A 15,769-nucleotide genomic window follows, 5' to 3' on the forward strand; every position below is an offset into this window, starting at 1 on the left:
CCATCCAGTCAATTTATTGACTATTACCTATAGAATATGTATGTACCTATATTTTGCATAAGAAAAAAAATTGTTCATTTATATAACAATTGCTCTGTGTAGAGTTAATGGTAGTCAACCTTAAGCTCTATTCTATTTTCAGACCAACCATGAATCTTTGGTTCAGAGTACACATAAAATATTGTCTTGTAATCCTTAAATTTGTAATCAAATATTTTTTAACAGTAAACATCATGAAATTGAGGAGAAGCTAAACTAATTTCCTAAGACAAACTAGCTATGAAATCTAAACAAAATATTCCTTAGTTTCTCATTTTTTAGTAACAGCTTCACAAATGACTTGGAAAATCAGTCTAGAGATAAGTTTAATAAACTGCCTTTTCCCATATTCTTGAAGCTAATCATTCTTGAGAAATAATCTAGCATCACCTGTCTTTGAGTATCACAATAAAGGCAGAATTTGATATTAAAGTCTTCATTCTGGATTCTGGATTAGTCCTGGACTGATCAAGAGTCATTTCCTTTTCAGAATCCTTATTAGTGAGTTTAAGCAAGTATGTGTGAGCCCTATCTTCTATTTTAGGCCTGCAATCTTTTCTGGTAGAGAGGTCCATTGTGCTTCTCCATCTCAGCTATACTTACTATGGCTTTTGTTTTTAAGAACTGGTATACCAGAAGTAATGCAGACGTAACCTCTCAGAGCAGCCAAGGAAGCATCAGTGGAATAAAAAATGGAAATCAATGGGAACCCCTCAGGAATTACAGAATAAAAGATTATAGCTGCTGCCTCTGAGTCAACCTTCAATGCCCAATGTAAGGGTGTTTCTCAAAGATGTTCTCTGATACTTCTTGAGCTGCAGCCAGCATCTTGGCTCTTCAGCCCTAGTCCTGCAGGATCTAGGAATGGGGACCTCTTCACCACCTCCTTGTCCTACTCCAAGAAATTTATAAAAGAAGGGTCAAGAATTGCTTTCTTAGCCCTGCTATCACAAAAGTCACCCTGTAGCAACTTAGCATAGCACCGAAAAGTCTTTTGATATCTGAAGAGGTAATTTTTTATGTTTCTATGTTTATTTTTGACTTATAGTTGAGGTAAAGAAATGAAGCTGTAAGCTCTCTCAGTACTGGAGTGTATAATTGAGAAAAGCTTTTTGTGATTTGAAATATTTTCCTACCTCTGGCAGGTGAATGAATTAGATTATACAGTCTTCAAAATTAATGGAGCTTTATGTTAATGGATTTATAGAGATTTATAAATGCTTCTCTATATCTAGCAGTTCCAAAGATTTACAGAAAAAAAGAAACTGAAACTTTAGATGTGCTAGCCTTTGAAGAGAAAAAAAACTTTTCTTACAGAAATTTTGAGCATCTTTATATAGAAACCCAAGTTCATATATTCAAAGTGAATCTTTTTACAAATTAGACTGGTTTCAGAACAGCTATATGCCTTTTCTCTAATTTTTATAAGTGTTTAATATAATCAATGAATTTTATTTTTTATTATATTTAGGTTTGTTTTTTCAGGAAGAGACTAGTAATTCTGAGCTTCATAAACTTTTTATATTGGCCTATTGATCAGATAAGCACATTTAGTTCTATATACTGATTAGGATTGTGAAAAATTTAAAACTATGTGTTCATAATTCTGACAAAGCTTTTATGTGAACTGTAATTATGTACAAAGTGGTATAGAGGTCTGAACGTGATTTCAAAGATTCTTATGTAGACGCATGAGCTTTGCTCATCTGCTACTTGTTTTGCATGACAGATGTTTTCTTTGTGAAAAAGAAGTTAGTTCAGTTGGTTAAAGGATACAGTTTCTGTGGGTAACTTAGACTCTACTAAATTAACAATAGCAGAAAAGCACAACTGTGTATACAAGGTAATGAGATGTGTTTTATTAAAAAAATGAGAGTAGTTTGTAAAATAAGGTATTTGCTTCAAAATGTGAAAGAGGTTAATAAAAGACATAACCTGAATAGACATAGAAAGTTGCAGAATTTTTGCAGGAAAAAAATTTAGTCTTGGCTTATAATAACTGCAAATAATGGAGCTGAAAAGAAACACTGAAATGTATTAACATTTTGACAAATTTTGCTCAATGTTGATGGGCTTACTCGCAAGATGATTTATAAAGAAAGGAGCTCATGAATCTTATTTGGTTTTCTCTTTGTTAAGATGAAAATTGATCTTGAAGTTTTTAGTCTTAACAAGGAGTATTAAAAAGGTTACTCTTTGTGTAATCTGCTCAGAAAGCAGAGATTCAGTATTTCAACCAGAAAAATTTCACTGCTCTGTGTTGAATTTATTGAGCTTTATAACAGGAGTAAGCAATTTTTTTTCTGTAAAGGGCCAGATGATAAAGATTTTAATCTTCTCAGATTATAAGGACTGTAAGATCTGTCACAACTACTTTGTCACTGTAGTGGGAAAGTAGCCATAAATATATTTATAAATTATTAAGTATGGACATGTTCAATAAAGCTTTATTTATGAGCATTGAAATTTCATATAACTTTCACATGTCACAAAATGTTATTACTATTTTAATTTTTTTCAACATTAAAAAATGTAAAAACTATTCTTAGCTTATAAACTCTACCCATGAACTCACGACTAGATCTATGGATCATGGTTTGCTAACTTCTGTGATAGATTTAAAAAAAAATAACAGAACATTTTTGAAAGAGCTAAAATTTCTTAGAACCATGTAACCTTTTTCTATATTTATTTAAAAATATTGTCACTTTGATTAAATAGATAAGCAAATATTGTTTCTCAGGTGCCTGTCATTTCATCTTAATCAAGTACTTAAATCTCCTTTGATAACTATTTTGATTTTGTCTTCTCAAGATCAGACACTTAATTCAAAAAAATTAAGATATCTTTATACCTGAAAATATCTTTGAGATTTCCCAGTGTGCCCTAGAAAATCACAAAGATTTTTTCTTTCTCCTTATTAAGAAAAAAAGATACTATAAATACTTAGGTAGGTTCATTTGGTCTGCTCCATATTTATTAATTAGCTCCATACTATTATAAGAGATGAATGAGAATAATAATTAAAAAGATTAGAGGAGCTCATCCTTACCTAGGTTAATTTTATACATGTAAAATGCTTTTAATATTAAAATTTAAGGGTATTTGTCAATGTGCTCATTATTCATAATATCTGGTTCGTACCCTCAAGGGAAAAGGGATGAAAATCTTATGAAATAGTTCTGTGTTGTACACTCCAATGGCTCTTTTCCATTTTGATATTATTGATTACTGTAATAAATTAACAACAGCCATTTACTCTCATATACAGGTGAACTTTGCTTTTCTCTGATTCTTACTTAAAACATGAGTTAGAACTCATGTTTTCAACAAAGAAGGTCAGTCTCTGTGTCTCAAGAAAAGGACTCTACCAGATATCTTAACTAGTACATCAAAGAAGACATCAAAGAATAGACTTTTGGCTGAAGATTGTTAATCTGGTATCACTTAGAAACCTTTCCAACTATACCAGAGGACTGAGTCAAGCTTTCCAGGGCTATTTTATTTCATAACAAGATGACTTCAGGAAAGCAGACTGCTGATTTGAGATCCAGGGGAACAAGAATTAATTACATTGGACTAAATAAACTGATGGGAAAATTTTAATAGCAGTTATTTGTTTGGAATATTTTTTATGTCGTTTTAATGCTCTATTGACTGATGAATATATAATAACTCACTTTTTCTTCCTTCCAGATCTCTTACCCTCAATTTAGATTATGCTTTTATAAATGGAAATGAAGCATTTAAAAATGGAATCTAATTTCCAATGAAGTCTTATAGTTCGCAAACAAATATTCTTAATGAGTTTTCTTATTTTTTTTTCTGGTAATAGTTATACAAAAAAAATTAATAAAGAGAAATCTTAATTAAATAGAACTGGGAGACCAGAACGGGGAGCTCTCATGCCCAGCAAGGATAGCCCAGCCCAACAGGAAGAAGAGAGTCCTCTTCTTTCCTGGCAAGGACTCAGCCAATGAAAAGCCCTGAACTCTTTGTTTACTATAGCCCTCCCAACTTCCTTTTCGTCTCTGTAAAAGTGTTTTTATTCCTTCACCCTGCAGGGGAACTTGTCTGGGGCTCACCATGGTTGTAGACTCTGAATTGCAATTCTCTGCTGATCCTGAATAGTTCTATATTTGCTGGAGAAATATGTGGCAATCTATTGATTTCAGGTCAACGTTTTGGTGGCCCATGTGGGGACCATTGAAGACTCCCAGTGGTTCCAGGCCTGGTGAGCACAAGGTGCAGTACCCACAACTGAACCCATTGTCACTCATTGCTTTTCTCGCTGACCCTGGAGTTTGAAGGTATGTCTTTCTCCTGGATCAGAGCTCATGTTCTCTTTGCGTTTGATGCTCTCCAGGCTTTATTTGGGATCTATTTAAAGGTTTCTGGTTAAGGCCTTGTTCTGTATGCGAGTACTTAAGTTTGATACTTCGCTCTTATCTTGAGATCAGACTGTTTCAATCAAAGCTGGCTGAAAATGCCTTTGGCCTAGTTCCTTTGGGAAGGGGCTGCTTTGAATAAAACTATGCCAGTTTTTCAGACTTTGGCCTATTCCTTTGGAAGGGCTGTCCTCTGGGGACTGGCTAAAAAAGGCCAGGTCCTCCAGGACAGGGCTGTCTCCTTAAAACTGGCTGGGATTGGCTTGAAAGTTGTGTGAATTGAGCCGTTTGAGCTGTTTGAAGATTGATCTTTACTCTAGAGGAAAAACCTCTGAGAAGGCACTCCTAATTATCTAAATATCTTGAAACCCTCCCCCCAACTCTAGCTGATTTCATGTTTAAAAACCATGGCCCTTCCTCATGTGCATTTCTAACTAAATGAACTCGCCTGACCAAAGGCAATTTAGAGTATCAATGTCCATAATTGGGTGTGGTTTGTCCTGGAACCCCAAGCAATAAACACTGTTATCACTCCACATTTTGTTTCTAACCCTGTTGTTACTAACTCTGTTGTTACTATCATCCATTCCCACCAGAAGTAAATTCTTTACTGTAATGGACTTAAGCAATGCATTCTTTAGTATCCCAGTAGATGAAGCTAGCCAATACCCTTTTGCCTTCAAAAGAAGAAAAACAATTCACCTGGAGAGTAATGCCTCAGGGTTTTACTGAGAGTCCTTATTTCCATCAAATCCTGAAGGCTGATCTGGATGACAAAAACTTCCCTAGAGGCTCTACTTTGTTGCAATATATGGATGATTTGCTTCCTTGCTCTCCTTCTTAAGCCTCTTCACAGGAAGACAGCATCCACTTGCTAAGGCTTTTAGCCTTAAAGGGACATAAGGTCATCAAAGAAAAAATGCAGTTTGCCCAAACTCTGCTTTGATATTTAGGGCATCTAATATCAAAACAAGGGCTACACCAAGATCCAAATAGACTTCATGATGTCCTAAGTTTCCCAAAACCTGAAACTAAGTGCCAACTGCAAGGTTTATTCAGACTAGTTGGTTATTGCCAAAACTGGATTCCAAATTTCTCTCTTATGGCCAAACGCCTATATGCTTTACTCAACAGTAACAACTCAAACCCAATTTTATGGGACAAACCAGATGACATAGTCTTTAAGGCATTAAAGGAGAGTTTGATGAACCTGCCCTTGGGCATCTCAATTATCAGAGTCCCTTTTCCTTGGGGTTCTCACCAAAAAGCACAGGGACCCATAGGGTATTATAGCCAGCCACTGGACCCTGTGGATATGCCCCTTGCCTTAGAGACATTACTGCCACTTTCCTTTTTATTAAGGCAACTGAGAAAATTGTTCTGGGATCTCCTTTAACCATTTTTGTATCTCATGCTGTAGAAATTCTCCTGAATTCTCATCACATTCAACATTTCTCGGGCAGCCACTTCACCTCCTATGAAGTCCTTTTGTTAACTGCCCCTCCGTAACTCTTGTACATTGCAATAACCTTACAACACCAATGAAATCCCTCACGACTGCTTAATGCTGACAGACCACCTCCTGATTCCTTGTAATGACCTACAGAAAATTCCACTGGGTAACATTTACTTCTCATGGTTCACTGATGGTCTTATTTAAAAGGTAACAATGGCAAATATTGTGCTGTGTAGGCTACTGCAACTCCTTTTGAGGTTGTTGAGGCAGCATCTTTACCTATGGCCACTTTGGCCCAACAGGCTGAATTATATGCTCTTACAGGGTCTTGTACTTTAGCTAAGGACGAAACTGACAATAGTTATACTCATAGTAGATATGCTTTCAGAGTAGTTCATGATTTTGGAATATTGTGGAAATAACATGGCTTCCATACTTCCAGTGGAAATAAAATTAAAAATTACCCCTATGTTCAGGACTGGACCGAAGCCTTCCCTTGCAGATAGGCTACTGCCTTTTCTATGGCTAAAGTCCTTTTGGGAAGGATTAACCCTACCTGGAAGAATTCTTCTTGAAATTCAAAGTAATCAGGGAACCCATTTTACTGGCCAGATGCTTCAACAAGTCTGTGCTGTTTGGCCAGTTTTACAAAACTTTCACTGTGCTTACCACCCGCAATCCTCTGGTGTAATAGAATACACTAATAGCATTATTAAGACTCACTTGGCAAAATTTGTAGAGGCCCTCCAAATACCTTGGCCAAAAGCATTGCCATTAGTCTTTCTAAATCTCAGATTCACCCCTTTTGGAACTCATAAACTCTTTGAGAGAGTCACAGGATACCCAATGCACTTGGCTCCTGCTTTTTTTTTTTTTTTTTTTTTTTTGCTGCACTGGGCAGGCATGCGGGATCTTAGTTCCCCAACCAGGGATCAAACCCATGCCCCCTGCATGGAAGCACAGATTCTTAACCACTGGACTGCCAGGGAAGTCCCACTTGGCTCCTGCTTTTGACCCACAGCTGATAAGAGGAGAGATACTACAATATTTCAATGATTTAATTGCTTCTACTAAAAATAACCATGTTTTGGTAGAGTAATCTTTTCACAGTGCACCCTCAGGAGATGAACACCTTAAGCACCATACTGTGAAACCTGGAGGTTTTATCTATCGGAAAAGATACTTCCAAAAGAACTCCCTTTAACCTCAATGGATAGGCCCCTATCAGGTACTGCTGACCAACCCTTGTGCTGCAAAACTCCAAGGAACAGACTCTTGGATTCGTGTGGCACACTTAAAAAAAGTTCCGGACCCTGACTGGACCTGCATATCATCTGGTGACCTGAAAGTAAAGATTTCCCAGAATTGGAGCAGATGACATCTGATGAAACAGCTTTCTCAAGATATCCAGGCCAGGCCTGTCAGAAGTTTGTTACCAAACCTTTGATGATGACATAACACTCAGATGATCTCCAGTGTTTATGATCTTGGTAACATATGGACTTTACATAAAAAGTGCCTGAGAGTTCTCCCTCCCACTCCTCATTACTCAAACGTGACCTTAATAGGTTTCCCATCTGTACACTTTCCCTCCAGTGTAAGACACTACAGCCAGGAAAGATTTTTCCTGGAATTACGGGGCAAAAAGCCACTGAAACTAGAAAACCTGACTCTTGATCAGGAATGCTTTCAGAGAAAGATCTTGATCAAAATGGGGAAATGTAAAAAATTTAAAAACAGAAACCTCAATTAATAGAGTTGGGAGACCAGAAGGAGGAATTCTCACACCCTGCAAGGATAGCAGAGCCCAACAGGAGGAAGAAAGTCCTGTTCTTCCCTGGCAAGTACTCAGCCACTGAAAAGCCTTGGACTCTTTGTTTATTATAGTCCTCCCAACTTCCTTTTCCACTCCATAAAAGCATTCTCCTCCCCTTGCCATGCAGGGGGACTTGGTTGTAGATCCCAAAATGCAATTCCCTGCTGGTCTTGAATAAACCCATCTTTACTGGAGAAGTATTTGGCAATCTATTGATTTCAGGCCAATAGTTATTTTCATTATTTCAATAAGAATCAGCCTCCATTTTAACTCAAGTTAGAAAAAAGTTGATTGTTCAACCAAAAACATACTACAGTGTTATATTTGAGAATGAATCACTTTTAGTTGGATACAGCAAGCCCACTGTTAAAGAACAAAGATACCAGTGCCTACAAAACCATCACAGGAAACTGGTCTGGTACTTGGCTTATAGGGCTCCAGCCTCACAAGTGACAAAGTCACTTTCTGGCAGGCTAGGAACCTTAGCATATTTGGGGGACCTTGAAAAGAGAAGAATTTACTAATTCTATGGGTACTACAGTAAAATCTAGGGGAGAGATTTTCTTAGCCTTAACTTCCTAGCCTAGACTTTATAGATTCTTTTAAATGGTCCAATCTTGGATTCTTTAATAAAATTTACAAACAAAAGCTAATAGTTTTAAGCAGACTCACAGATATAGAGAATAAACTAGTGGTTACCAGTGGGGAGGGGGTGGGGGAGGGGCAATATAGAGGTAGGGAATTAAGAGGTACAAACTACAAGGTATAAAATAAGCTATAAGGATATATTGTATTGTATATCATGGAGAATATAGCCAACATCTTATAGTAACTATAAATGGAGTATAACCTTTAAAAACTGAATCACTCTATTGTACACCTGTAACTTACATAATATTGTACAGCAAATATACTTCAATTTTAAAAAAAGCTAATAGTTTTGCCTCAGTATCTGTTAAATACTATATGATCTAAGAAGCTTATATAGTTATTTAACACCACTTATTGGATCTGTGAAAATAATCAGTCTAAACTATAATGAGGCCAACATTTTTTTCTGATCAGTATTTGGAAATTATTTATGACCAAAACAGGGAATGCTATGGACTAAAAGTTTGTGTCCCTCCAAAATTCGAAAGTTGAAATCCCCATCACCAATGTGATGGTATTTGGTGACGGGGCCTTTGGGATGTAATTAGGTCATGAAGGTAGAACCCTTATGAATGGGATTAGTGCCCACTCCCCACTCAGTCCCCCTACATCCTACTGGTTCACTCTGGGGTTCCTCCCGTCTCCTTGGGCATCAGAGTTCCCCACCAGAGGCCAGCAGGCACCCTAGTTGTGGGGAGATGCTAACTCTGCATCTTCCCACACCACCATCTTGACTCTGCCTCTATTGATTGATTTAAGGTGAGAGAGACAGAGAGAGAGAGAGAGAGAGAGAAAGAGAGAGAGAGAGAGAGAGAGAGTGTTTTGTGTGTATAGGAGGGATATTTTCAGACACATTTTTGGAAGTTCATACTAGTCAAAGGATTGAATAGATTAAAAGGGGATGATTTGGACAATTTGGTTAGAGGGAAACTATCTATAGCACTATTTTATTTGTGGACCTCCAGAGATAGTGAATAAGAATGGTGGTAATGGAGATGGGAAAAGTGGACATCTTGAATATGTAACAGCCTGAAAACTAGGTCTTTTATGTGTGCAATTTAGTGGACATTAATGCTTTTCATTAAGATAAAATATGTTAAAAGAGGTGGGTCAGCGTTGGGGAGGTTATATGTACAGTACGGGGAATTTTTAAATGTGAGTATCCTTTGAAATATAAGTAAAATCTGAAATTTCAAGAAAGCAGTTAGGTCTGGATCTCTGAGGAGAGTTCTCAGAGATACAAGTCTGTGAGTCATTACATGTGTGATTTATTAAAAACTTTTGAACCAGTTAAGACAGAGAAAAGAGCTCACAAATATATAAGCCTGGTAAAGAGGAACTGGTACTAAGCCCCCAAAGAAGTTAAAATTAAATTAAGAATAAATATTTTTGTAAACATATTTTTAAAACAGGATTCCTTATGAGAATACAAATAATAAATGGCTTTAATACGATAAAGGTTTCTTTCTTTCTCACCTAAAATAAGTTACATGTATATGCAATACAGGGCTAGTTTGGTAGTTCCTTAGCAAGTGATTTTGATGATCAGGTTCTCTGGTTTCAAGATTCCTGCTGTAGCCCTAACCTCATGTCTTTATTCCAGGAAGGATGGAGAATATCCAGAAGACTTACCTAATTTATGCTTCATCTTGTTGTTCACTCTTGGGCACAAGGGCACTGGGAAATTTAGTTTTGGGATGGGCACATTGCAATCTAGAATGAAATGTGCTTTCTGTTAGTAAAGAAGGAGGGAATAGAAATTGGGGAGACAAGCAGTTGTCTTGGCTATAAATATACATGGGAAAATCATTCTCATACACTACTTTTTATGGTGTATATTAGTACAGACTTTCTGAGTGAAATTTTGGCAAATTATATTCAAATATTTAAAATTTTTATACACTTTTGATGGAGATTTTTAATTTTAGGAAGTTGTTCTAACAAAACAGAGTAATTCTGTGTCACCAACTAGACTTGGGAAGTTCACAGCTATGGTCATCTTGGTATTTAGGTTGGAAACAATCCAAATGTCAAGAAGACCAGTCAAAGTTGTAGGTTCTGGATATCAACTAATTATTTCTTGAATGGGGTGTGGGATATAGATGTGTCCCTTAATGTAATTCAAATTGTAGGTCTTGATCCCTTTATTTTAATAATAAGGCTTAAGTAATACTAAACTTAAGACTTTGCTGTTAAGTTTTGGTATCCTGTATGGGGTCAGCTTTCCCAGAATAATCTGCTTTCACTCTCACTTTTCCAATGCTCTATACCTTGCTATCTATTAAATATTGTATATTGATCTGGTCTGTTATCATTACTGGAGGTAAGTAAGCCTTATCATCATCTAGTTATATTTAGTGTCCTCATTCAGAGATTTCATGTCTTGGTCAATGAAGAATATGGTATTTGGTTCATTCTTCATCTTGCAAAAACCAGCTGAAATTTCTTTCTTCCTGTATATGGTGGGAGACTACCAATTATAATCAACTTGTTTCTGTAGGGTCTTAATTTTCCTAAACATAACAAATATTGAGAAAGGTACAACTTTACTCTTCCTAAAAAGATAATTAGTTAACAGAAAAAAGAATGTTATATACATTACTCTCCCTTATCATTAAAATTAACCAATAAATTAAATAAAAATTACAATATCACCTTTCACTTATATTATAACTTTCTTGTTTTTAAACTTCATACTAAACTTTCCTTTTATGATTATAACTAAAGACTTATGCTTTCATTCACTTACTCAACTTGTTCCAAATAATTACAGTAGTATTTTCTCTGTTACACATACATTGTCAAAATTTAGACAATGAGAATCCTTTTTTAACTGAGCTAATTTGTCCTTGTACTATCCAAGCCATCTTTGAAATCCTCCTCACTTTTGGGCAGCCATATGTTCCAGGTCACAGGATCAGCTATTACCCAGGAAGTGCTAGTTCATTTTACGAAGGCAGAAGAAAAGGCACTAAAAAAATAAATTCTGGGCGTTGGGGGCTGCATGTCAGATTTTTCCACATGAGTAAGTCTGGTAGATAGGATGAGATTAATGCTGGGTCAAATTCTAGCTAAAACTAGAAAAGAAATTACTTTTAAAAGGGCCATGAGTTCACATTTCCAGTTTGTTATTAATTCTTTATTTTGTGGTGTGAAGTTTATTTTACCAAGGACATACACACTTAGACTATCAATCCTTCCCCAAAGTTTTAAATATGTTTCCCCCTTTAAAAAATAATTCTTGTGTCTCACTGACTTCCAGTTTAGTATCACTTCCTTATCTTTCACTATTGGTTATAGTAAGAGAAAGAAATGTCCTCTAATGTGTCTATGGTTTTCAGTCATCTTATTGATACGTAGTGAAATAAAATATGTAGAAAGAAAAGTTCACTTAACTTTCACGTTCTACAAACGAAGTTCTAGTTAATCCAAGATTGAAGTAATTATTTTAAAAGTAAAATGTCAAAATATGCACTGTCATAATTATGTTTATGACATAAATTTATGCTTTAAGTTAAAAACTCATTCTATGGAGTTATTTTTAGCAAATATAATAATGAACACCACTTAATGTGCTGTTATGAAGCACACCATTTGTTATTTTGGAGGTCTTACTAATCCTTGTGCAAATATGAAATGCAAATTCATAATTAGCTAATTTATTAATCATTCATTTGAAATATTTATTGATTATGTACTCTGTGTCAAACATTCTTCAAGGTCTAGGGATACGATAATAAATAAAATACTTAAAATTCTCTCCTCCTCAAAGTTACAAAACAGTTGAGAAAACATCCAGTTAAATAAATGGTTATAATGTAGCTTGATGAATGATAACATTCATCCATAGGGTAGGAGAAACTAGAATTTTATGGGAACCTATGGCAATGGAACAAAACCTGTCTTAGTGATGGTCTTCCTGAGAATGCCACATTTAGGTTAAGAACTAGAGAATGGATAGGACTTAGCCAGACAGAAGGTGGAGGTTGCATAGTGGAAGTCACAGCCTTGTGGAGTGAACGTCACGGATTTCTAGGAGTCAGACATTATCCAAAAGGAAAAGTAAGTCATTGAAGGGACTTAGGTAGTTAATAATCAGATTTGCATATTTCGAAATATTACTTAGACTGGAAATTGGAACTGTAGAAGGACAGGCCTTGAGGCAACAGAGCAATTAGGAGGCTGTTTCAGAACTGCAGTAAGGGAGGATAACGGCCTAGAACAGTGTGGGGCAAGTGATGATAGAAAGATGGAAAATAAGCCATATCCAAACCATCAAAAAAGTCTATTGAATTTAACATTAACATGTTTCCAGAATCTGATCACTGCTCACCATCTGCCTTGCCACCATCCTGGTACAAGCCAACAACACATCTGATTTCAATTATTGCAATAAACTCTTAGCTAGAGTTGCCAGATTTAGCTGATAAAAATTTCATCTGGCAACACTGCTCCTAACTGTTCTCCCACCTTCTGCCTCTTCTCCATGTCAGTCTTTTCTCAATATGGCAGGTAAGAGTACCATTAGGAAAACACAACTCAATCTTGGAAAGTTCTAAATAGCCCAACTGGTCATGATGTAGTACGTTTTTTATACACTGCTGGGTTAAATTTGCTAATATTTTGTCTAGGATCTTTGCATTTATGTTAATAAGTGCTTTTGTCTCCAATTTCTTTTTCTGTCTGCCATGGTCAGGTTTTGCTATTGAGGTTATATTTTCATCATTAAACGAATTGTGGAGTAATCTATTTCTTTTTTTCCCCCCTCTCTTCTTTGGAAATGTGTTTTTAAGATTATATTTATCTTCTCTTTGCAATTGGTAGAATTTTCCTGAAAACCTTAGGCCTGGTGTTTGTTATTGTTTTACATTTTAAAATACTGATTCAATTTATTTGTTATAAGACAATGTTTTTGAGCCAATTTTTATAACTTAGTTTCTAGGAAACTATTTTGTCTAAATATTCAATCTTATTGTCATAAAATTTTTCATTGTTCTCTCTTTGTAATCTGAGTTTTACCTCTGCTTATGTCCTTTTCCCCTTATATTGTTTATATGTACTGCTGTTCTTCCTGATTAATTTTGCCAGTATCTGTGCGTTACCTTTTTAAAATAATCAATTTCTGTCTTGTTGATTCTCTTTATTTTGTATTTGTTTTGAATCTCATAAATTTCCAATCTTATGTTTATTAACTCCTTACTTCTATATTTGGTTTATTCTATTGTTCATATACTATTCTGTCTATATTGTGTTTTTGAAATTCTCATGTTTTTTTTTTCCTATTTGTCAAAATTTCATGTAACTGTTAGTTAGATCTAGATGTGCAATTGATTTAGTTTATTTTATCTTATATTATTGTGGCAAGAATATTTTATAAGTAGGGCTGTGCAATTCCTATTGATTATTTTGTATGAATTTCCTGAATAATGAGCTGGTTGCCTAAGTAAGATCTCAATGATGAAGAATAGGTGATTAAGTATAATTAGGATATTAAGTGTAATTATCAATTTTAATAGATTTGATACATTTCAGTATTCGTTCTTCTTTTTGAAGCTCAAATGGTCCCATCTTTGGCTAATGGGACTCCCTTCAAGTTGCCTCCTGTGTCCTTTTATAGTCTGTGATAGAGTCTAGGCACAGGATTTCAGAAATGACAAGATGATCAGGCTCACCTTGGATACTGCTGGTCACAGATATATTTTTAAGGAGCCCTGGTAATTCTTGTAAGTGGAAACTAATATTTGGAGATTATATCTGGGTGGTAGGTTTGCAATTTCTACTGGGTTATCACAGCTTCTTGGGCATTTCAGTAGAGAGCTAAAACACATTGTATTTTATTTATTTTACAAGGAGAAAAATAAATTTTACCTTTCCACACTACCTGGAGAGGAGTCCATACGGTATAGTCTTCAGTTCCTGTCAGAAAGGCAAACTTTCAGAATGTTCGAAGCCCTTGACATACTGCAAATGAAGGAGGAGGCTGTACTTAAATTCCTTGCTGCAGGAACCTACTTAGGTGGCACCAACCTTGACTTCCAAATGGAACAGTATATCTACAAAAAGAAAAGTGGGGGCATCTACATCATAAGAGAACCTGGGAGAAGATTCTGCTGTCAGCTCCTGCCATTATTGCCAGTGAAAATCCGACTGATATTGGCGTCATATCCTTCAGGAGTATTGGCCAGCGGGCTACACTGAAAGTTGTAGCTGTCTGTCACTAGGGCCAGTTCTATCGATGGCCACTTCACTCCTGGAAGCTTCACCAATCAGATCCAGGCGGCGTTCCGGGAGCCTCGACTTTTGCTGGTTACTGATCCCAGGGCTGACTGCCAGCCTCTCACAGAGGCGTCTTAAGTTAACTTGTCTACTCTCGTTCTGCGTAACACAGATTCTCCTCTGTGCTATGTGGACATTGCCACCCCACGCAGCAACAAGTAAGCCCCCTCAGTGGGTCGGCTGTGGTGGCCCCCTCAGTGGGTCGGCTGTGGTGGCTGCTAGGCCCGGAGGTTCTGTGCATGCGTGCCACACCTCTCGCGAGAACTCACGGGAGGTCGTGCGTAATCTCTACTTCCACAGAGATCCTGAGGAGATTGAAAAGGAAGGGCAGGGTGCTGCTGGAAAGGCTGTGACTGAGGAGGAATTTCAGGGTGAATGGACCTCTCCAGTTCCTGAGTTTACTGCTACTAAACCCAAGGTCGCAGCCTAGTCTGAGGGCACGCAGGTGCCCTCTGTGCCTATTCAGCATTTCCCTGGTGAGGATGATAACTGAGTGGTGTTAAGCTGTTCTTCCACAGGCTTTTGAACAGAAAACGGCAATACGGGGCTTCCCTGGTGGCGCAGTGGTTGAGAGTCCGCCTGCCGATGCAGGGGACACGGGTTTGTGCCCCGGTCCGGAAAGATCCCACATGCCGCGGAGCGGCTGGGCCCGTGAGCCGTGGCCGCGGAGCCTGCGCGTCCGGAGCCTGTGCTCCGCAACGGGAGACGCCACGACAGTGAGAGGCCCGCATGCCACAAAAAAACGGCAATACAAAGTTGACGGAAAAAGAAGTTTCTAAAAAAGGAAGTAAATCAGTAAATTCTAATTTCATAATACTGATTTCCCAAATTTAAATGGAGATTATAGGATTATGTTTCACATGTCTGATTTGTATGTTGATCTTGTCTTTTATACTGAAAATCTTGGTTCCTAGTAATATAATTACATATATGGTTTAATCTACTCTGTGTGGTGGAGTATGTGTGTATTTTTATAAGGGTTTTAGAATTATCCCCAAATCAAACTTAATAATAGGACCACTAGCTGCGACTTAAGATTTTGTGATTTTTATTTTTGGTACCACTTAGGTATATAAAGTCAACGTTCTATTTTAAAATTCATTGAGATAAGTATCTTTGCCATTATGCCACAAATTTGATATA

General features: G+C 36.7%; 2 pseudogenes; one reads left to right on the forward strand and one right to left on the reverse strand.

The window, feature by feature from the left end:
• Positions 1-425: 425 nt before the first annotated feature.
• LOC115848361 (protein Mis18-beta pseudogene) lies at positions 426-14,247 on the reverse strand (annotated as a pseudogene).
• Positions 14,248-14,290: 43 nt separating this feature from the next.
• On the forward strand, positions 14,291-15,119 carry LOC115848360 (small ribosomal subunit protein uS2-like; annotated as a pseudogene).
• Positions 15,120-15,769: the final 650 nt, after the last annotated feature.

This window comes from Globicephala melas, chromosome X (genome assembly GCF_963455315.2).
Source record: "Globicephala melas chromosome X, mGloMel1.2, whole genome shotgun sequence".
NCBI classification, from domain to species: domain Eukaryota; kingdom Metazoa; phylum Chordata; class Mammalia; order Artiodactyla; family Delphinidae; genus Globicephala; species Globicephala melas.